This window comes from Hylobates moloch, unplaced genomic scaffold (genome assembly GCF_009828535.3).
Source record: "Hylobates moloch isolate HMO894 unplaced genomic scaffold, HMol_V3 SCAFFOLD_7, whole genome shotgun sequence".
Lineage (NCBI taxonomy): Eukaryota > Metazoa > Chordata > Mammalia > Primates > Hylobatidae > Hylobates > Hylobates moloch.
Genome location: NW_026652282.1, coordinates 54,281,030 through 54,305,319, shown reverse-complemented (window position 1 = coordinate 54,305,319; position 24,290 = coordinate 54,281,030).

The following is a 24,290-nucleotide window of genomic DNA, read 5'->3' as shown; positions in this document are numbered from 1 at the left end:
CAGATGAGCAGGTTGCGAAAATTTTCTCCCATTTTGTAGGTTGCCTGTTCACTCTGATGGTAGTTTCTTTTGATGTGCAGAAGCTCTTTAGTTGAATTAGATCCCATTTCTCAATGTTGGTTTTTGTTGCCATTGTTTTTGGTGTTTTAGACATGAAGTCCTTGCCCACGCCTATGTCCTGAATGGTATTGCCTAGGTTTTCTTCTAGGGTTTTTATGGTTTTAGGTCTAACATGTAAGTCTTTAATCCATCTTGAATTAATTTTTGTGTAAGGTGTAAGGAAGGGATCCAGTTTCAGCTTTCTACATATGGCTAGCCAGTTTTCCCAGCACCATTTATTAAATAGGGAATCCTTTCCCCATTGCTTGTTTTTGTCAGGTTTCTCAAAGATCAGATAGTTGTAGATATGCGGCATTATTTCTGAGGGCTCTGTTCTGTTCCATTGATCTATGTCTTTGTTGTGGTACCAGTACCATGCTGTTTTGGTTACTGTAGCCTTGTAGTATAGTTTGAAGTCAGGTATCGTGATGCCTCCAGCTTTGCTCTTTTGGCTTAGGATTGAGTTGGCGATGCAGGCTCTTCTTTGGTTCCATATGAACTTTAAAGTAGTTTTTTCCAATTCTGTGAAGAAAGTCATTGGTAGCTTGATGGGGATGGCATTGAATCTATAAATGACCTTGGGCAGTATGGCCATTTTGACGATATTGATTCTTCCTGTCCATGATCATGGAATGTTCTTCCATTTGTTTGTATGTTCTTTTATTCCATTGAGCAGTGGTTTGCAGTTCTCCTTGAAGAGGTCTTTCACATCCCTTGCAAGTTGGATTCATAGGTATTTTATTCTCTTTGAAGCAATTGTGAATGGGAGTTCACTCATGATTCGGCTCTCTGCTTGTCTGTGATTGGTGTACAAGAATGCTTGTGATTTTTGTATATTGATTTTGTATCCTGAGACTTTGCTGGTGCCATTCCTTCTGAAACTATTCCAATTGATAGAAAAAGAGGGAATCCCCCCTAACACATTTTATGAGGCCAACATCGTCCTGATACCAAAGCCTGGCAGAGACACAACCAAAAAAGAGAATTTCAGACCAATATCCTTGATGAACATTGATGGAAAAATCCTCAATAAAATAATGGCAAACCGAATCCAGCAGCACATCAAAAAGCTTATACACCACGATCAAGTCGGCTTCATCCCTGGGATGCAAGTCTGGTTCAACATACGCAAATCAATAAGTGTAATCCAGCATATAAACAGAACCAAAGACAAAAACCACATGATTATCTCAATAAATGCAGAAAAGGCCTTTGACAAAATTCAACAATGCTTCATGCTAAAAATTCTCAATAAATTAGGTATTGATGGGATGTATCTCAAAATAATAAGAGCTATCTATGACAAGCCCACAGCCAATATCATACTGAATGGGCAAAAACTGGAAGCATTCCCTTTGAAAACTGGCACAAGACAGGGATGCCCTCTCTCACCACTCCTATTCAACATAGTGCTGGAAGTTCTGGCCAGGGCAATCAGGCAGGAGAAGGAAATAAAGGGTATTCAATTAGGAAAAGAGGAAGTCAAATTGCCCCTGTTTGCAGATGACATGATTGTATATCTAGAAAACCCCATTGTCTCAGCCCAAAATCTCCTTAAGCTAAGAATAAAACATTTTGACCTCAGCTCCTCAGTTGGGAGTTGGGAGGTATTACCATTATCTTCTAAGAGAAGAAGGCTGAGGGTAAGAGAGGGGACTTACCAAAGTCACACAGCAAGAAAATGGTAGAGCTGAAATATGAGACCAATTATGTATGATTACAAAGCCTTTGAGTTTCTTCCACCTGTGGCATTGTACTTTTTCTTGTTTATTTATTTACTTTGAGACAGAGTCTCACTCTGCCTCTCAGGCTGAAGCAGGGTTGTATAGTCAATCATGGTTTGCTGCAGCTTCAAATTCCTGGGCAAAAGTGATCTCCCCTCATAGCTAAGTCTACAAGCATGTACTACCATGCCCAGCTAATTGTAGACAGGGCATCACTGTGTTGCCCAAGCTTGTCTTGAACTCCTGGACTCAAGTGATCCTCCTGCCACAGCCTCACAATGTGCTGGGATTACAGGTGTGAGCTACCATGCCCAGCCAGCACTGTACTATTTTAACAAAAGAAAACGAGGAAGGAAAAGCTTCCTAGTCAACAAGCATTTATTAAGCACCTTGCATGTGGACTAAAAGATGTACTTATTTTTTAAATTATTATTATTATACTTTAAATTCTGGGATACATGTGTAGAACCTGCAGGTTTGTTTCATAGGTATACAAGTGCCATGGTGGTTTGCTGCACCCATCAACCCGTCACCTACATTAGGTATTTCTCCTAATGCTATCCCTCCCCTAGCGCCCCCCACCCCACCAATCGACAGGCCCCATTGTGTGATGTTCCCCTCCCTGTGTCCATGTGTTCTCATTGTTCAACTCCCATTATGAGTGAGAACATGTGGTGTTTGATTTTCTGTTCCTGTGTTAGTTTGCTGAGAATGATGGTTTCCAGCTTCATCCATGTCCCTGCAAAGGACATGAACTTATCCTTTTATATGGCTGCATAGTATTCCATGGTGCATATGTGGCACATTTTCTTTATCCAGTCTATCATTGATGGGCATTTGGGTTGATTCCAAGTCTTTGCTATTGCAAACAGTGCTTCAATAAATATATGTGTGCTTGTGTCTTTATAGTAGAATGATTTATAATCCCTTGGTTATATACCCAGTAATTGGATTGTTGGGTCAAATGGTATTTCTGTTTCTAGAGCCTTGAGGAATTGTCACACTGTCTTCCACAATGGTTGAACAAATTCACACTCCCACCAACAGTGTAAAAGCATTCCTATTTCTCCACATCCTCTAAAGCATCTGTTGTTTCCTGATTTTTTAATGTTTGCCATTCTAACTGGCATGAGATGCTATCTCATTGTGGTTTTGATTTGCATTTATCTAATGACCAGTGATGATGAGCTTTTTTTCATGTTTGTTGGCCGCATAAATGTCTTCTTTTGACAAGTGTCTGTTCATATCCTTTGCCTGCTTTATGATGGGGTTGTTTGTTATTTCTTGTAAATTTATTTAAGTTCTTTATAGATTCTGGATATTAGACTTTTGTCAGATGGATAGATTGCAAAAGTTTTCTCCCATTCTGTAGGTTGCCTGTTCACTCTGATGATAGTTTCTTTTGCTGTGCAGAAGCTCTTTAGCTTAATTAGATCCCATTTGTCAATTTTGACTTTTGCTGCCATTGCTTTTGGTGTTTTAGTAATGAAGTCTTTGCCCATGCCTGTGTCCTGAATGGCATTGCCTAGGTTTTCTTCTAGAGTTTTTATGGTTTTAGGTCTTACATTTATGTCTTTAATCCATCTTGAGTTAATTTTTTGTGTAAGGTGTAAGGAAGGGGCCCAGTTTCAGTTTTCTGCATGTGGCTAGCCAGTTTTCCCAACACCATTTATTAAATAGGGAATCCTTTTCCCATTGCTTGTTTCTGTCAGGGTTGTCAAAGATCAGATAGTTGTAGATGTGTGGTATTATTTCTGAGGTCTCTGTTCTGTTCCATTGGCCTATATATCTGTTTTGGTACCAGTACCATGCTGTTTTGATTACTGTAGCCTTGTAGTATAGCTTGAAGTCAGGTAGTACGATGCCTCCAGTTTTATTCTTTTTGGTTAGGATTGTCTTGACTATATGGGCTCTTTTTTGGCTCCATATGAAATTTAAAGTAGTTTTTTCCTAATTCTGTGAAGAAAGTCAATGGTAACTTGATGGGGATACCATTGAATCTGTAAATTACTTTTGGCAGTATGGCCATTTTTATGATATTGATTCTCTCTATCCATGAGCATGTTTTTAATGCTCATGAAAACCTCATAAGGTAGGTATTCTCATTGTTATCCTCTAACAGGTAAGGAAATTGAGTCTATAATTTTGTTTTTTCCAGTCACAACAATTAACTTATAGACATGACTACTAAAATGTAATGCTCTCATTTGATAAAGACGTAAACTACTCAAGGGGTTAGAGGTATTGCCAAGGGCCAATCTCACCTTGTCTCTCCCTTGCTTACAACTTTTCAGTGATTCAACATTGCCCTTAGGATGAAGACTATACTCCTTAGTTTGGTTTGCAATGCTTTTCAAGATTTGGTTTCTAATTCATTGCTCCTTTCTCTCGTTTTCACATTAAAATGTCCTAGCCTAACTAAACTATCTGTAGTTCTCCCAGTGTTCTCCTTAACCTTATGGCTTTTGTAGATGCTGCTTCTATTGCTTTGGATGCTTTTTCCAGTGGCCTCGTACGTGACCATTTTCACCAGCTCCACCATGCCTCAAATCCATTCATTCATTTGAAAGATAATTACTGAATACTTACTCTGTGTCAGACTCTAGGGATACAATGGTGAACTAGAGAGAAACATCTGCCACAGAGCTCACATTCTGTATAGGAAGAAACATACTTCCAAAATATTTAAAAAGTTAAATACAGTATGTTAGCAATGCATACTATATATTAAATATATACTAGAAATTTTGCATATGGGGTAAAGTTGCGACTTTAGTGGAGGAATCAGGAAAGACCTTACTTGATAAAATGCCATTTTAGTAGCAAATGAAGAAATCAAGGTAAAAACTTCTTAAAGCTATATGAGTAAGGATCATTTCAGGTAGAGGGAACAGCCAACTGCAAAAGTCTTAGTGCAATGTATGTGTTGGAGGAACAGTTAGGATCTAATGTGGAAGATTGGTAGGAGATGAACTTGAAACAGGCAGCTAAGATCAAGCAGGGTTGTGAGATTCTAAGGATTTGGGCTTTTACTCTGCATAAGGTGATAAACCATTTCTGGGTTTAAAGCAGAGAACTAACATGATCTCACAGTTTAATAAGATTCTTCTGGCTGCTGCATTGAGAATTTACTTACTGGGTGATGAAGGTAGAAGAGAGAAAACCAGACAGGAGTCACAGGATCCAGGTGGTAGCAGTGGTGGCAGTAAGAAGTGGTCAGATTAGATATCACCTCTTCCAGAAAGCAGGCAGTCTTCTGTGACTCCCAAGGCTGGAGTAGATGCTCCCCAACACTGGTTTCCCACAGTCATCTATCTTATTTTTCTCAAATCACCAGGCTTACAGGGTCTGTCCCTTTATTTGAGTCCGTCCTCTATTATATGAGATCCTTGGGGTCAGTGACTGGGATTTTAACTTTTTTGTTTGTTTATTTTGTTTTGTTTTTCTGAGATAAAGTCTTACTCTGTTGCCCAGGCTGGAGTGCAGCAGTGCATGGCTTACTGCAGCCTTAACTTCCTGGGCTCAAAAGATCCTCCCACCTCAGCATCCTGAGTAGCTAAGACTACAGGCACATGCGCCACCATGCCCGGATAATTTCTGTATTTTTTGTAGAGACAGGTTTTTGCCATATTGTCTAGGCTGGTCTCAAACTCCTGGACTCAAGCAATCCACCCGCCTCTGCCTCCCAAATTGCTGGGATTATAGGTGTGAGCCACCGTGCCCAGCCTGAATTTTATTAGCCTTTTGTTCACTTATCACCAATGTCTCTTCAGTAAGTAACATATAGTGTGACTCAGAAAAGTATCAGTAAGTATTAATAAATGACTAAATTAACAACCAAAATAAGCAGTAGAGACAGAAGCATTTTAAAAGGGTGGAATGTAGGTTAAATCTGCTTTCCATCATCATTGGCTGAGAGTACAGAGCCAAGCAGTCATCCCACCAGCCTCTGTAGCAATAGCAATGGTTCTGGGTCCTGATTCACCCAAGTCCCTCCATTCTGACACCCAACTCTTTATAGGATAAAACTTTCATCATCCTTCTAAACCCATCTTTAATGCTTTCTTTGGCTTGATGACTTCCACGATCCTGCCAATGCTTAGAGTTCATTGCTCCTGTACTCCAGCATGTGCCCATAGCACTTGGTTTAAGGTTTGTTTGGTAGTACTTTTATGTATGCCCAACATGTAGTATGCAGTGTTTCTGCCTCCTATACTGGACTGTGAACTTTTTCAAGGCAGAAATACTATTTTATCTAGTGTTTGTCTAATCTTAGGTGCTTAGGTACCTCTTCAAACATATTTTGTGGTCTTATCAAAAAGAAAATAACAGATGCTTGTGAGAATGCAGAGAAAGGGTAATGCCTGTACACTGTTGGTGAAAATGTAGATTTGTACAGCCACTATGGAATATGGTAGAGAAGTTCCTCAAAAAACTAAAAATAGAACTATCATATGATCCAGCAATCTCACTGCTGGGTATATACCCCCAAAGAAAGGAAATCAGTATATTGAAGAGATATCTGCACACTCATGTTTGTTGCAGTGCTGTTCACAATATTCAAGTTTTGGAAGCAACTTAAATATCCACCAATAGATGAGTGAATAAAGAAAATGTACTTAAATACAATGAAGTACTATTTGGCCATAAAAAATGAGATTCTGTCATTCACAACAACATGAATGGGACTGCACCTTCATGTTTAGTACAGCACTATTCACAATAACAAAGATATGGAATCATCCTAGGTGTTTATCAATGGATGAATGGATTTTAACAATGTGGTATACAAAATGGAACATTATTCAGCCATAAAAAATGAGATCCTGTCATTTTCAACAACAGAGATGGAACTGCAAGTCATTATGTTACGTGAAATTAGCCAGGCACAGAAAGACAAATATTTTATATTCTTACTCATATGTGGGAGCTAAAATAATTGATCCCATGGAGGTAGGGAGTAGAATGGTGGTTACCAGGATCTGTGAAGTGTAGGGTGGGGGTGTGATAAAGAGATGTTGGTTAATGGATACAGAAAATGCAGTTAGAAGAATTAAGTTCTAGTGTTTAATAGCACAATAGAGTGACTATAGTTAACAATAATTTATTGTTTATTTCAAAATAGCTGAAAGAATAGATTTGAAGATTTGAAGTGTTCCTGCCACAGAGAAATGCTAAATGTTGGAAGTGATGCATATTCCAATTACCTTAATTTGATCATTACACCTTGTATGTGTGTATCAAAATATCACACCCATATATATGTACAAGTATTATGAATAAATAAAAAGTGACCCTGTGGTCATGTTTGGGGCACCATATTTCTCTATTAAAGAATTCCAGTGCATATTAATATATTAAAGAATCTGAAAGTATAATTTTTAAATAAGCTTTTTATTGAAGTATGACACACATACAAAGCTTGCACAAGCCATGAGAGTACAGCTTTAAAAATGCTCACTAAGTGAACACATTCATGTCATCAGCACCTATATCAAGAACAGAACATTATCAGCATTCTGGAAGCTCTCTTCAAGCACCCTTTCAGTCATAACTCCTATACCTCTCCAGAGGTAACCGCTATCTCAGCTTCTCTCGCTATAGTTTAGTTTTGTCTGTTTTATAACTTTTTACAAATGGAATTATATAGTTTGTACTCCTTTGTGTCTGGCCTCATTCACATTCACAGTCACATTTTGTGTGAGAGTCATCCATGTTATTGTGCATAGCAGTACTTGTTCATCTTCATTGCCATGTAGTATTTCTTTGTATGAAAATACTGCAATTTATTTAACCACTATACCCATATACATTTTGAATTTAATAAAGGATAAATGCTTGAGGTGATGATACCCCATTTACTCTGATGTGATTATTATGCATTACAAGCCTTAATCAAAAAATCTCATGTAACCCATAAATTATACACCTACTATGTAACCACAAAAATTAAAAATTTAAAAAAATATGAAAACTACAAAAAAAAAGAAATTTTCAAATATTAACACATTTAATCTTACCAACAACTAAGCAAGGTAACCTCATTTTAGAATTGAGGGAGCACAGAGAGTTTAAGCAACTTGCCTAAAACAACATAGCAGAATCTAGAAGAAAACCTGTTTAATCTTGGCTAGATGCTTGTTTAACCTAGAATTTCAAAAACTTATCCGAGCAAAGAAATTTTTTGTTTCGTATGACACCTACCAGGTCTATGTAACAAAGTTTTGAAAATGCTGAACGCAATGGTTTGAAGGCCTTTTCAGTTCTCATGATTGTTAAGAGTGACAACTAAACTGGAGGGGAAAGAGGACCAAGCTAGGGAGTCAGACCTTACTATGGTCCTGGATCTATCAAAACTGCCTTGGGACCTCTACCAAAACTGCCTTATGACCTTGGGCAAGTCACTCCTCTTCTCTCAGGCACAGAGTTTTCATCTAAGCAGAAAAATTTATATGAGATTTAAGGGCCCTTATATTCTGGGACTCAGAGCATGTAACTTGGAATCACCATTGGGAATGAAAGAAAGCAGGTAAACAATTTGGACTTGGAAGGAATATTAACATTATCACAAATGAGAAGTCACCTTTAGTCTTTGATTAACTGTACCTACCCCATCCCAAAGTACCTCAAATTAGCTTGCATTTGTGAATATAAACTGGTAAGAATAAGAGAAGCAATTAGGTAAATATTCACTTGAATCCCACGTCAGCTACTTAATACCTAAATTGCTTTTGTTAAACCACTTGCTCTCTTCTACAAGATAGAGATAATAGTTTCACAGGCAAACTAGGAAATGTAGTCTCTCAGTGTGTGGCCATGTGCCCATCTAAAATTTAGGGTTTCTTTCCGTAAATGATGAAGGGGGAAATGAAGATTGTTGGACAACCAATATATTCTGCCATAGTCCTCTCTCTCAGCCCACTCCTATACACTTCTTCACTCACATGGAACATATTTACCTCCTCTCCAAGAAAGATAACCCAAAGGTCCATTCAGTTACTGCATCCATATCAAAGTCCAGGATCTCTAATAACTTGTAGTCATCCACATCAATTCCAGATATGACTCTCAATGACTCAGTCATCTATAAACTAAATGATAAGTTATCTGTCCTTTACCTGTCTCCTAAAGACAATAGGGAAATAAGAACAGAATAACCACAGTAAAATTTTTCTTTCTTGAAAAGAAAGCATAAGAACGTACAACAGTCATTGGCCCATAATAATAGGTGAATCTTGCTGGGCAGGAACCGCAAAAACTCTTCTGGAAGTGGTGTTACTTCCTTGGTTAGACACAGTTCTCTTCTTTGAAAGAAATTATTTTGTCCACTATTTTTTATCACCCCTGACTTTGCCCTCTGCAAGGTTATTCTTTGCCTTTGAACCTCCATGGCCACTTTTCTAATGACTTAAACAGCACTAGAAACTGGGTCTTCTATTTTTTTCCAGTGCATATTCTGTGTACCATGTTTCACTACACCAAGCCTTTGAGTCTGAGAAGAGTGGAAAAAAAATCAGAGGAGGAGAGCATAGAGGAGATAAGTTTCTGGGTGGCCAGTGAAGTCTTTAAAAGTGGAGTGAGAATCTTGGACTTGATGCCTACTAAGCTCAGGGTACCCTAAGGATCTGTCACTGTGGCAGATTACATAAAGTGGGGTCAAGGGTATTTGGTGACAGAGGTAAGAGATGCCTATACTCCTGCATGACAATTAGTGTATACCACAAAACTGACTACATCAATCCCCTATTTTAAAAGATCTTCTGTTGACCTTCAGGATAAATTTTATGTTTGTTAGTCTGTTATTAAAGGTCCATAATAATTTGGCTCTCTCATTTTTCTATCCCTTAAAAGCTTCCTCCACATTTGACTATGATATCTTATGTCGCAGTAATATTTTACTATGCAGCCTTCTTCAAGCATGCCATGGCTTTGTACATGCTATGCTGTTTACCTAAAATATCCTTTCCCACCTTACATTTCTAGTAAACTCCTACTGTCTCACTAGTGCCAGCTCAAATGTCAATCCTGAAAAATCTTCCACTGCACTTCAGTTCTGATTTAGGCACTCCTACCTTCAAACCTTTATAGGAGTATATTTTGTAAATATCTGTTTACATATCTGTATTTTCCAAAGGATGTAAGCCTCTTGCTTTCAGGAACTGGCTCTTAAGCATTACTGTATTCCCCCATGTATGGCAGTTGCTCAGAAAATGCTTGAGGAAGGAAAGAAGAAAGAAAGGAAGGAAGAATAAAGGAAATAAGGTAAGAAACAAAGTAGGAAAGATAAGGAAGGAAGGAAGGAAGGAAGGAAGGAAGGAGAAGGGAAGGGAAAGGAAGGGAAGGGGAGGGGAGGGGAGGAGAGAGGAGGGGGAGGAGAGGGGAGGCAAGAGGAGGGGGAGGAGAGGGGAGAGGGGAGGGGAGGGGAGGGAGAATAGGAGGGAGGGAGAAAAGTGGGCAAAATTTCAGCAAAAATATGAACTCATTTTGAAATGCCATATATTAACTGTGGGACTTTGGACACATTACTTAACCTTAGGATGACTGAATTCTAGTCTCAGTTCTGATCTTTCCTGGATATAGGGCACACCATTTCCCTCTTTGGACTTTGATTTACTCACATATAAAATGGGAAATAGGAAAACAAGACAGTGCCAAAGATACTTTGTTATGATTTCATGCTTCTTTATTTCAATAAACACTTGGTTAATGCTTGCTCTATGCAAGGTACTGGATTAGGTATGAGGATACATAAATGAATCATTCATTTTTTCTGTACTGGAGATTGTGCATCAGTTTCCCCATCTGTAAAATGAAAATTTAGACAAATTATATATAAAAGTTTGCTCAGCTTGAAGAGTACAATATCTCTATGCATGTGAATTGATATGCCATGTGACCTTAGGTGGATCATTTCCCTTCTCTGAGCATGAGTTTCCCAATTTGTAAAATTAGATGGTTGAACAACATGTTCTTTAAGGGTCCCTCAATTTCTGTTATTCTTTGGTCTACAGTTCAGATGGTATGTGTTTACCTATAATACTCTGTGCCTAGTCTTCCTGCTCATCCTTGCCTTTCACTGTTGAGGTCTATTGTGGATGAACATGAGGTTGAAGAGAGGGTTTTAGGGCTCAGGGACAGCCTCATAGCAGCCTACACTGCTGCTTTAATCCTGACCCTTCCACTTGCCTGTGTGTCATCAAGTAGGACTGGCTAGAGCTGGGCCCCCTTTTTAAAGCCCAGCCAGGTCCTCTCAGAGAATGGGCAGAAATGTCTAGTCAGCTGTGCCCAGCCTTTCTGGAGGCCAGTAAAAGTTGTAAAGTTCTAAATGAGTCCTCAGCTACAAAAAGCAGGGTTAATTCACATGTTCTCACTCATAGGTGGGAATTGAACAATCAGAACTCATGGACACAGGAAGGGGAACATCACACTCCGGGGACTGTTGTGGGTTGGGGAGAGCGGGGAGGGACAGCATTAGGAGATATACCTAACGCTAAATGACGAGTTAATGGGTGCAGCAAACCAACACGGCACATGGATACATATGTAACAAACCTGCACATTGTGCACATGTACCCTAAAACTTAAAGTATAATAATAATAAATAAAAATAAAAATAAATAAATAAAAAAAGAACAAAAAGCAGGGTTAATTAATAAGGAAATGGATAACTCAAAGGAAGTTTGTTCTTCCCGATCATGTCTATTTCTTCTCTCTCTCTCTCTTTCTCCCTCTCATATATGAGGAATAGAAGTTTATTTTTGTGATATATATGAAGTATACATGAGATATATAGATATTATATAATATATAAACATTTCATCTCATATATATGAGATGTATATCTCTCATATAAATATGTATATCTCATATAAATATATATATGATATATATCTCTCATATAAATATATATATATCTCATATAAATATATATGATATATATCTCTCATATAAATATATATATCTCATATAAATATATATGATATATATCTCTCATATAAATATCTATATCACATATAAATATATACATATATGACAGAGAGTGAGAATATATATATATATATAGCCATAGAAAGATTGCCAGATTTAAGGACATGAGGGATGGTAACTGAGAGATCACCCTATTTGTCAGCCAGCCGGTTACTTCTCCTGGAACATGGCACAGTTTTGGTGGGGCTTTCTTCTTGCCCTAGTGTTCTCTGAGGCTCAACCAGCCTGGTTTTCCTACTACTATAGACAAAGGCTCCTGAATGGTTTATTATCTAGAGGGCCCTATCCTGATCACTGGCCAAGGAAACTGAGACTCTAGCAACCGTGGGCAAAGCGAACAGGAAAGAATCAAGGGGGCAGCTGAGCTGAGCTGATCTGAACCAGATAGAATTGACCTGGGCAGGCACTGGCTGATAGTACAAACCCAAATAGAACAGCAAGAAACCATGGAGCCCCAGCACCATAGCATGTCCCAGCTTGAAGTGGCTACAGTGAACACTGAGGAAAACACGTGGTGAAGGAACAATGGACTGTGAACCAAACAGAAATGTGTTAAATCTATCTCTGGCCAAACTCATGCTGTGTGAATTTGAGCAAGTCATTTCATCTCTCTGAGTCTCAGTTTGGAATTTCATCTTTGTTTTTAGTAGCAAGTGTGGTATGAATAACAGAGTTTTTACCAATAAGCCCAGTATAAATTAAGAATAGGGATCTGCAAACTTTTCTAAGGCACCAAATAGTAAATATTTTAGATTTTGTGAGGCATATAGTCTCTGTAGCAACTACTCAATTCTGCCCTCATAGTATGAAGGCCGCCATAGACAATATATAAATAAATCAGCATGGCTGTGTTCCAACATAACCTTATTTACAAAAACAGGCAGTTGGTTATATTTGATGCATAGGTCATAGTTTGGGAATCTCTGATCAAGAGGGTAAGTGGCTTCCAAAACAAACAAGCAAACAAATAAACTAGTTTCACTGTAGTATTAATAGAGCTATTATTTATCAGAACAGAGAAGTTGACATTCTTCTCTTTACTGCCCAGTAGGTTTTCAGATTTGTCCTCATTCTTCAAGTAACATGGAAAAACTAGTGTGGGTACAGAGAAGAGGCAACAGCCCAGGTTCCATGTGGAGTCATTGAATGAACTGGAGCTTGGGCGTTGCAACAGAGTAGATGGAGGAGAAGACACGGTCTGTGTGAATCCAGGGAATACAGCTACTATCCATAGGTAGAAACCACAAAGAAACAGAGTTCACTTGGCACAAGGAGAACATTTTTAAGTGAGCTGCCTACTTATAAGCTCCCGTAACTAGAAGTGTGCATGCAGAGCTTGAAAGACTGATTGAGTAGAGATGATTAGAAGAAAAAAGGTAGGAATTGGATGAACTGACTTTGAGGATTTTGTCAAGCCGTGAGCTTCTGCTTTGCCTCCCCTTACCTACTAGACAACAGACATGGAACTACTTCATGAAGTTGATTTTATTAATTTATGTAGCACCTCCTAAGTATTATTTGGAGCTGGGCACTAGGCAAAGTTACCGTGGCACATAAGTGCAAATTCAAAGCCCCCAAGCTAATAACAAGATCATGAACTCATCATCCGCAATTTTATAGAGAATTATACTGAAACCCAGAAGTGACTACAGAATTTGAAAGTGGTAGATTTACCAGAAATATGGAAATTTCTAAGCTAGAAGCAAGGCCTCAGCTCTCTCTTCCACAGGTTAAGTTCAAGAGAGGTAGGCCACAGCTGACATGATTCTGATTTGAATTGTTCCTATGCAAGCTGGGACAATAGATAATGCTTTACAGATGGAAAATAACCAGTTTAATAGAAGTAGTAGAAAACCAGCAACATGTGTCCTTATTTATAACAATTCACTCCAGGGCAGCATCCCCTGGAAGCACAATGGAGCAAATCTCTCTAGGGGAGGAAACCATCTTCAGTCCCCAAAGAGATTCCAGCTTAGTTTAACCCCAGCGAGAGGCCCTTCAGTTTACCAGTCTGTCTCAATTTCATTGTACCCAAATATTTCTAGAAAGTGGGGTAGGCATGAAGGACTGATCAGTCCTCTGAGATTCAAACATCACAACCACCTAATTTCATACCATGAATTTGTTATTGCCTCCTAGGAATATAATATCATAGATTGAGTGGGTAAGGTCTGTAAGCCATTCCTAAAGCCATTAAGAGGACCCACTCCTTTGAAAACCTCATTCGTCCTCTCTGTACCATTCTCCCAAATCTCTGAAAGAGGCAGCATTGTGGAGGATATAGGCTTTAAAATCAGACACACTTGGCTTGAAATTCTGACCCAACTACTTGATGGCTATATGATTTGCTTTCTGAGCCTTCACTTTCTCCCCTGTAAAACAGGAGTGATGATATCTAATGCATAGATTTATTGTAATTATTTTAATACTACATCCAAAAGCCTAGCACAGTGCCTGGCACATAGTACAAAATTTAATCAGTGATTGTTCTTATTATTGCAAATGCATGCTCTTTGCAGTCAGTCCTTTGACTTTTAGTCCCAACATTGACATTTACTGGCTGTATAACCTTCAGCAAGTCAGGTCTTTAATTAGGAGCTCAATTTCCTAATTGAGATACTAACAGTACTAAAATTCTAGGGTGTAGGTGGACATAAATGAGCTAAATATGTTTAATACAACTCTCACATGGTCTGACACATAGTAGATATTTAATACATGCGGATTTCTTTGCCAATAGTTATGAAGTCTTATTCAGTCACTTGCTCACTTATTGGCCCTCAAGGGTTTTCACAGACAGATAGGTAGAGAGAATGCATTCCCCCTACTCTTAGTTGCCAACCTGATGCCCTACTGAGTTAAGCCTGGTCATAGTGAAGTTCGGCTGTCCCAGGGAAACCCGGGAGACAGGAAAGGGTCTGGCAACCTGAAGAAGCCCACTGGCCAGAGCGTGGCTCCTACCTTGACACATATCTTGTGTACTAATTATCTATCCTTTTGCCCTTCACATACCCCTCCTAAAACTAACAACTTGCAGAAGTCACAGGATCCTGGGAGAGGGCACAGGATAGAGGGAAAGTTGGTAAGGGATATAGTCACAGAATCCTGGGGAACTGGGAGGGGGTGGACATGCAGGAAAAGTTGGTAAGGGGTTGTACCACTCATTTATTAAGGAGCATTTAACTGGGTATAAGCATTTGACTGGGAGTTAAGGATTTTGGTTTCTTATTTGGTCTGCCACTAACTCACTCCATAACCCTGGAAAAGTCTCTTCCCACCTTTGCCTGTATAATGGTTTCTTTGGCTCAGGATCCTTCTGGCTCTGACATTCTATGAATCTGAAAAAGAGCTGGACTCATAGGAAAACAACTTAAAATAAGAGCATCTGATATTGGTTAATTCCAGAGAAACTTTTGGAAGGTATCTGAAATTCCAGTAAGCACACAAATATATGATTCTGGGGGCAGGGGAGATAGACTTAAAAATGCTATTGAAAATGCTGGGATCCATAACTCAAAGTGATGAAAGCATTTCAGTTTGAGAAAGATAGAAGTCTGATAAGAATTCTGGGAAACCTAGGGCTGCCCAGGCCTAGCCCCAGATCAGGAGGTGTGAGGCTGAGCCAGGAACTGGCAAGATGCCCCTGCCTCATTCTGGAACAGTGTTTGTGAAAGTGACCTGGGCTTTTGCCCAAGAATGGTTCCTGAACTTAATTTAACCTCACGACATTAGGATTTAAACCTCAGAAGCTTCATGTCCTAGCTGTGTGATCTTAGGCATTGGTGAGAAACTCTGAAAACTCTGAGTTGAAGGAAGTAAGATTGTCATCTTAAAACTGGTGGTTGTTCAATGAAAGGAACATAGACAAATAGAACAAGGTGTAATAACTGAGTCCTGGGGCACTTTACCATTCAGAGGTTGTGGCAACTAGAAGGAACCAGCAAGAGAAACAGAGTGAATGGTGAGGGAAGCAGGAGCAAGATCAAGAATACCTGGTGTCCTGTAAGCCAAAGAAAATTGTGCTCAGGGAAGAGGAAGTGATCAACTGCAGGTCAAGAATCAGGAAGTGACCAATTACGGGGGAGAATAGTGGGGAGGTCAGAAAAGAGTGTTTCCAGATCTAAGTTAGATATCTTCTAGTAAAGCCCTTTCATTATATTTAGAGTCAAGATATATTAGCTGTGTGAGAGTGAGATATTGCTAACATTTGAAAATAAAAATATGATCTTATTGGGAAAATAAACATTAGTTCTTAAACCTTCTCAATCACAAACCCCTTTGGGAGTTGGGCCAAAGCTGTGGTCCTAATTCCTAGAAAAATTTTGATTCACAAAAATTGTGCATACAGTTTCATTATGTACTGCTATTTAAATATCTTGCTTTAAAGGGCAGTAGAATAACTGAATGTGTGTATATACCTGAGAATGTCTCCATTAGAAAGGGGCATAGAATTTGAGATGGGGAGTGTCTGTGCAAGGAGGACATTATCTGCTACAGAAACAAAGAAGAGACATAGACTCTGATATGTGCACTGAATGAGGAAAGGATTCACAGGCCCAGGAATGTCATATAATATAATTTAATTTTTAAAACTATTCTAGTTATGTCCTCAGCTTCTTCAGAAACTTTTCATCAATGTATTAATTTTCCTAGCTTTGATTCCATATTCAGTGGGCACACTTGTGACCATAAAGTATCCATTCATCATTCCAAGGTAATATGTCCAGAGACTTTAAAAAATCCCCAAGTCTGAGGACACTACTAATCGGCGTGTACATGTATGGTATATAACTAGACTCACTCACTATTGTGTGATATATGCCCACACCCTAGTCATGCTGTCTACATGATTCAATTCCTACCGACTAATTTTCAATGACTCAACTCCATCCTCATCACCACCCTGTGATGCGGAATTTAATATTCCTGTTTTACAAGTTGTTACTTCTTCAGCTGTGATCATTTACAGATCATTTTCATATCCTTTGATTTCAATTTAACCTCATACCAGTCCTTAAAGGAGTATAAATATTATGTCTTATGATCTGTGTAGGCTCCTCCTCAGTCTGCACTACAGATCACAAAGTGACAGCTTTCATCATAGGTGAGTCTGTGTATTTCTCCTGTTTGCTTCTAAGCACAGAGAAACAGAGAAAGAAGGGGATCCATTCAAAGCCATCTTTCAACCCCTTAGAACCGCTCTTTGAAGCTAGGATTCTCCTCACAAATTTTTCATAGAATCACAAATGGAAGGGCTTCAGGGATTATACCCCAAGGGTCACTATCAGAGATTGCATATCAAAACCTCCTGAGGATGGGATAAGGGGTAGGAACTGGCAAGTCCTTCACCCCCACCCTGCCATAAGCACAGCCAGTTCAGGAAGTTTAGTTTTGCCATAGCCTTTACCAGGGCAGCCAGGAAGAACTAACGAGAGAGACCCTGCCATAACAAACACTCAGCCTGGAAAATACTATCCAAGATCCACTGGCAGGAATTTCTTAGAAAACAAGGGCCCAGTAGCCAGGGGAGCCTTTTTGTTCCTGAAACTTCCTGTTTCTGAGACTTTCTTCCTCCAAAGAGAGACACCAAATGACTGTGCTTGGAAAACACATTCTGTCACATTGGGCAGCATCAGCAGGGACCAAATCAAGGCTCAGCAGAACCAAAATAGCACTGCAAAAACTCTAAAAATTAAGCTGTCCTTAAAACCACATACACAAAATTAGGCCAGGACCTGTATGTTAAATTTAAACAGGATGACTGTCTGCTAAAACAAAAGATTTAAATAGGACAAAGAGAAACCTAAAATAATAGTCAAAAATGCCTACAATATGATACAAAAATCACCTGACATAATGATATGGGAGCAGGCAGGGATGTGCTGGGTAGAGAAGGGCAGGGTCCCTGGTGAAGTCTCCACTCTCAAGCTTGTGCACATGGACCTCAGTGAGGACAGGCACCCCTATTTTTGTGCCCAAATGTTGCATTTTCTAAGACCACTCTGGACGACCACACCCACCAATCTGTGCCTATAAAAACCCCGAGACCCTAGCAGGCACACACACAAGTGCCGGACCTTGAGAGGAACACACCTGCAGAAGAACATACTGAAAGACCCCAGAAGGCCATTGACGGCAGAACGACGTGGTTGTCAATGGAAATCCAGCCAAGGGTGGTGGGAGGAGAGCCCAGATGTTTAGCAGCCTGACTCCAGGGGAAAACCACCTTCTCACTCCATCGCCTTTCTGGCTCCCCATCCATCTGCCGGGAGCTACTTCCACCACTCAATAAAACCTTGCACTCCTTTTCCAAGCCCGTGTGTGATCCAGCTTTTCCGGTACACTAGGGCAAGAACCCCAGAATACAGAAAGCCCTCTGTCCTTATAATAAAGCAGAGAGTCTAATTGAACTGATTAACCCAAGCCACCTGCAGCTGGCTAAGCTGAAAGCACACACTGGGGCTTTGAGAGCTGTAAAAACTCAACCCTAGACACCGCTGAGAAGTCAGAGCCCATGCTCCCCACGACCTGTCCATCTGCATGCTCCCCCTAAGGGTTTGAGTAGAGAGGCACCAAAGAAGCTAATCACACCCCCATTGTAAGCCCTGCAAGGGGGATATGGGAAAACTCCTCCCATTTCAATAACACAACACAACCAAGAAAATCACAACTTAAATGAGAAAATACACCCAACTAATGCTAACACAAAAATGACTCAGATGTTGAAATTATCTGACAAGTATTATAAAGTATCCATCATTAAAGAATGCTTCAACATCTTTTCCATGCTCCCCTGTGGGCATTTAGTGCTGTAAATTTCCCTCTAAATGCTGCTTTACCTGTGCCCCAGAGATTCTGGTATGTTGTGTCTTTGTTCTCATTGGTGTCAAAGAAGTTATTTATTTCTGCCTTAATTTCATTGTTTACCCAGTAGTCATTCAGGAGCAGGTTGTTCAGTTTTCATGTAGTTGTGAGGTTTTGAGTGAGTTTCTTAATCCTGTGTTCTAATTTAATTACACTGTGGTCAGAAAGACTGTTTATTATGATTTCCGTTCTTTTGCATTTGCCGAGGAGTGTTTTTACTTCCAATTACGTAGTCAATTTTAGAATAAGTGCGATGTGGTGCTGAGATGAATGTACATTCAGTTGATTTGGGGTGGAGACTTCTGTAGATGTCTGTTAGGTCTGCTTGGTCCGTAGCTGAGTTCAAGTCCTGAATATCCTTGTTAATTTTGTGTCTCATTGATTTGTCTATATTGATGGTGGGGTGTTTAATTCTCCCACTATTATTATGTGGGAGTCTAAGTCTCTTCATAGGTCTCTAAGAACTTGTTTTACTTGTTTTATGCATCTGAGTGCTCCTGTATTGGGTGCCTATATATTTAGGATAGTTAGCTCTTCTTGTTTCATTGATCCCTTTACCACTATGTAATGCCCTTCTTTTTCTTTTTTGATCTTTGTTAGCTTAAAGTCTGTTTTATCAGAAACTAGGATTGCAACCCCTGCTTTGTTTTCACTTTCCATTTGCTTGGTAAATATTCTGCCATCCCATTATTTTGAGCCTATGTATGTCTTTACACATCAGATGTGTCTCCTGAATACAGCATACCAATTGGTCTTGACTCTTTATCATATGTGCCAGTCTGTGTCTTTTAATTGGGGGCATTTAGCCCATTTACATTTAAGGTTAATATTGTTATGTGTGAATTGGATCCTGTCATTATAATGCTAGCTGGTTATTTTGCCCATTAGTTGATGCAGTTTCTTCATAGTGCCCATGGTCTTTACAATTTGGCATGTTTCTGCAGTGGCTGTCACTTTTTTTTCCTTTTCTTATGTAGCGCTTCCTTCAGGAAGGCAGGCCTGGCAGTGGCAAAATCTCTCAGCATGTGCTTGTTGGTAAAGAATTTCATTTCTCCTTCATTTATAAAGCTTAGTTTGGTTGGATATGAAATTCTGGGATGAAAATTCTTTTATTTAAGAATGTTGCATATTGGCCCCCAATTTGTCCTGGCTTGTAGGGTTTCTGCATAGAGATCTGCTGTTAGTCTGATGCGCCTCCCTTTGTGGGTAACCCGATCTTTCTGTCTGGCTGCCCTTAATATTTTTTCCTTCATCTCAACCTTGGTGAATCTGATGATTATGTGTCTTGGGGTTACTCTTCTTGAGGAGCATCTTTGTGGTGTTCTCTATGTTTCCTGAATTTGAATGTTGGCCTGTCTTGCTATGTTGTGGAAGTTTTCCTGGATAATATCCTGAAGAGTGTTTTACAACTTGGTTCCATTCCCCCTGTCACTTTCAGGTAAACCAATCAAATGTAGGTTTGTTCTTTTCAGATAGACTCATATTTCTTGGAGTCTTTATTTGTTCCTTTTCATTCTTTCTTCTCTATTCTTGTCGTCTTGCTTTATTTCATTAAGTTGATCTTCAATCTCTGATATCCCTTTTTCTGCTTGATTGATTTGGCTATTGATACTTGTATATGATTCGTGAAGTTCTCGTGTTGTGTTTTTCAGCTCCATCAGGTCTTTTGTGTTCTTTTCTAAACTAGTTATTCTAGTTAGCAATTCCTCTCACTTTTTATCAAGGTTCTTAGCTTCCTTGCATTGGGTTAGAACATGTCCCTTTAGCTCGGAGGAGTTTGTTATTGCCGACCTTCTGAAGCCTACTTCTGTCAATTCATCAAACTCAATCTCTGTCTAGTTTTGTTCCCTTGCTGGCAAGGAGTTGTGATCCTTTGGAGAAGAGGCATTCTGGTTTTTGGAATTTTCAGCATTTTTGCGTTGTTTTTTCCTCATCTTCGTGGATGTCTCTACTTTTGGTCTTTTTTTTTTTTTTTTTTTGAGACGGAGTCTTGCTCTGTTGCCCAGTCTGGAGTGCAGTGGCATGATCTCAGCTTACTGCAAGCTCCATCTCCTCAGTTCACGCCATTACCCTGCCTCAGCCTCCCAAATAGCTGGGACTAAAGGCACCTGCCACCGTGCCCTGCTAATATTTTGTATTTTTAGTAGAGACAGGGTTTCACTGTGTTTACCAGGATGGTCTCGATTTCCTGACCTCGTTATCTACCTTCCTTGGCATCCCAAAGTGCTGGGATTACAGGTGTAAGCCACTGCACCTGGCCTACCTTTGGTCTTCAGTGTTGGTGACCTTCAGATGGAGTTTTTGTGTGGATGTCCTTTTTGTTGATGTTGATGCTATTCCTTTCTGTGTGTTATTTTTCATTCTAACAGTCAGGTCCCTCTGCTGCAGGTCTGCTGGAGTTTGCTGGACGTCCACTCCAGACCCTGTTTGCTTGGGTATCAGCAGCAGAGGCTGCAGCACAGCAAAAATTGCTGCCTGTCCCTTCCTCTGGAAGTTTCATTCCAGAGGGGAGCCCACCAGATGCCAGCCAAAGCTCTCCTGTATGAGGTGTCTGTCGATCCCTGCTGGGAGGTATCTCTCAGCCAGGAGGTACAGGGGTCAGGGACCCACTTGAGGAGGCAGTCTGGCACTTAGCAGAGCTCAAGCACTGTGCTGGGAGATCTGCTGCTTTCTTCGGACAAGAACGTTTAAGTCAACTGAAGCTGCACCCACAGCTGCTCCTTCCCCCAGACAATGGCAATATAGAACATCTCAATACAGATATAGGAAAAAATAAAATGAAAGACTTATGTTGCAGAGCAAAATGAAAATTAAAGAGCTAAACAAAAACAATAAAAGAAGTAAAAGCTTGCTGAATTGGCTTAATGATGAGGTGGACTTGGCAAAGCGTTGAAGTGAACCTGAGAAAATATAAATTGAAAGAACCTAATCTTAAAAACAGAGAGAAAATAGACTGAAAAAGAATAAAAAGAACAAAAGAGATCTTTGAAACAATAATGAAAGGTACAACATTTTTATCATTGGAGTCCTAGAAAGAGAAGAAAAAGATAATGAGTCTAAAAGAGTATTACAAAAAATAGTGGCTGAAAACCTCCCAAATTTGACTAAAGAAAGAAACTTACAGATGCAAGGTGATGAGGAGCCCAAGCAGCAAAAAACCCAAAGAAATCTCTGACAAGATACGTCATAATTAAACTTCTGAAAGCTAAAGAAAAGCAAAATCTTATTTTATCTTGTTTTATTTTAGTATTATTATACTTTAAGATTTAGGGTACATGTGCACAATGTGCAGGTTTGTTACATATGCATACATGTGCCATGTTGGTGTGCTGCACCCATTAACTCATCATTTAGCATTGGGTATATCTCTTAATGCTATCCCTCCCCCCTCCCCCAACCCCACAACAGTCCCCAGAGTGTGATGTTCCCCTTCCTGTGTCCATGTGTTCTCATTGTTCAATTCCCACCTATGAGTGAGAACATGCGAGAAAACCAAAATCTTGAAAGCAGGCAGAGAGAAACCAAGCATTACCTACCAGGAACAGGCAATTTAAAAGGCAGCAGATTTCTCATCTGAAGTCATGAAGGCAAGAAACAAAAGACATATTTTTCAAGTGGTGAAAGAAAAAAAAAAACTATCAACTGTGAATTCTACCTTTGACAAAGCTATACTTCAGGAACAAAAGAAAAATAAAGATATACTCAGACAAAGGAAAACAAAAATAATTTGGCACTATAAGACCTACCTTTAAAGATTAGCTAAAGGAAGTTATTTAAACACAGTGGAAATAATTTTTAAAAAGGAATCCTAAGCATCAGGAAAGAAGAAACAACACAGAAAGAGCACATGGGACAAACAAAAGATTATCCTTCACCTTATGAGTTTTTAACTCATAACTGACGATTGTAAGAAAAATTGTGCTACTATCTGATAATGATAATAGTGGGAAAAGTAAAGAGAAATGGTAAAGCTCTATGGAAGACTTCTACACTTCACTTGAAGTGGTAAACTGTTAATACTGGTTAATACCAGTAGACTGATAAGATATATAGTAATGCATAGAGCAACCATTACAAAAAATACAAATCATTACACTAAAATCACACTACACATCAACTAATATAGAATTATAAAATTATTCAAATAACCTTCAGGAAATCAAGAAAAGAGAAAGAAATGAGAAATAGAGAAAACAAAGGTGGAAATAATAAAGACAGATTTATTCTTAAATATATAAATAATTACCTTAAATACAAATGTTCTAAATACAGCAATCAAAAGACAAATACTGGCAGAGTGTAAAGAGCATAAACTAACTATATGCTATTTATGGGAAATACACTTGAAAACAAAGACATAGGTGAGTTGAGTGTAAAAAGCTGAAAGAAAATATGCCAAAGAGACATGAATCATTAAAAATAAACAAATAGCTGAATTAATATCTGACAATATCTGGTAATAATTTTTCTTCAGAGAAAATAAAATTACTAGAAATGAAAAGGGGCATTATATAATGATAAAACAGATAAAAAGGATTGGTCATCAGGCAGACATAATAATCATAAATGTGTGTAACATCTGATGGAACTGAAAGGAAAAATAGAAAAATCTACAATTGTGGTTGAGAACTTAAAAACTTCTCTCAGCAACTGGTAGAACTGCTAGACAAAAAACTGTCAAGGACATAGATCTGAACAACACAATCAACCAACAGTATATTACTAAGCTACTTAGATCAATCCACTCAGCAACAGCAGAATATACCTTTTATCAAGCTCCTATGGAACATTCACTGAGGTAGACCACATCTTGCACCATAAAAAATTCTCAAAAACTTAAAAGAATTGATATCATACAAAATGTATCTGACCATTATGTAATCAGAAGCCAATCATAATCCTGAAAGACACAATTCTGAATGCCATCTCAAATGTTAAAATCTGAAAACATCAAAATCCCAAAAATCTAAAATACTGAATAAGTAGTTAAAAAAATACAAATTTTAAAGATATTATTTACATTTTTAAAAGGAGATTTATTTGAGAATCATATAAAACAAAACATAAGACTTTATAGGCCATGTTACACAAAAAAATAGGCAATAATAACATACATATTTTTGTAAGCATAAACACTCAGGTATACTAACAGAAGTCACACGAGCATACAGTTATGAGCAGATGAACCAAATTAATAAAGAAACAAGCCAAAAAGGAAAATGCATAAAATATATATCACCATGGTTAGTAATGGTGTACACTCAGCTTTATAATTGCAGTTATCTAAAATACTGTGATGAGTAACCTATTTTGCTGAGATTGATTGAAAACCATGGTGGTTTAGCACTGCATAGGCAGTCACCCAGAGTTGGCATATCCAGAAATTTTGTCTTTCACAAATGTAGATGTACAAGAAAGACAGCTCTTCATTTATTGAGGAAGTGTTAATACTTTCATGTGCACGCACAATGCTTACATACAAAGTCAATGTTGTGATAAGGCACTTTTAAGGAGTCAAATTTGCAAAAAAAAAAAATGCATAAAAAGAATTAGAACTCTAAAGGTCTGCACACAATTTATACCTCCAGTATAAGAAACGATGTAAAGATAAAAAAC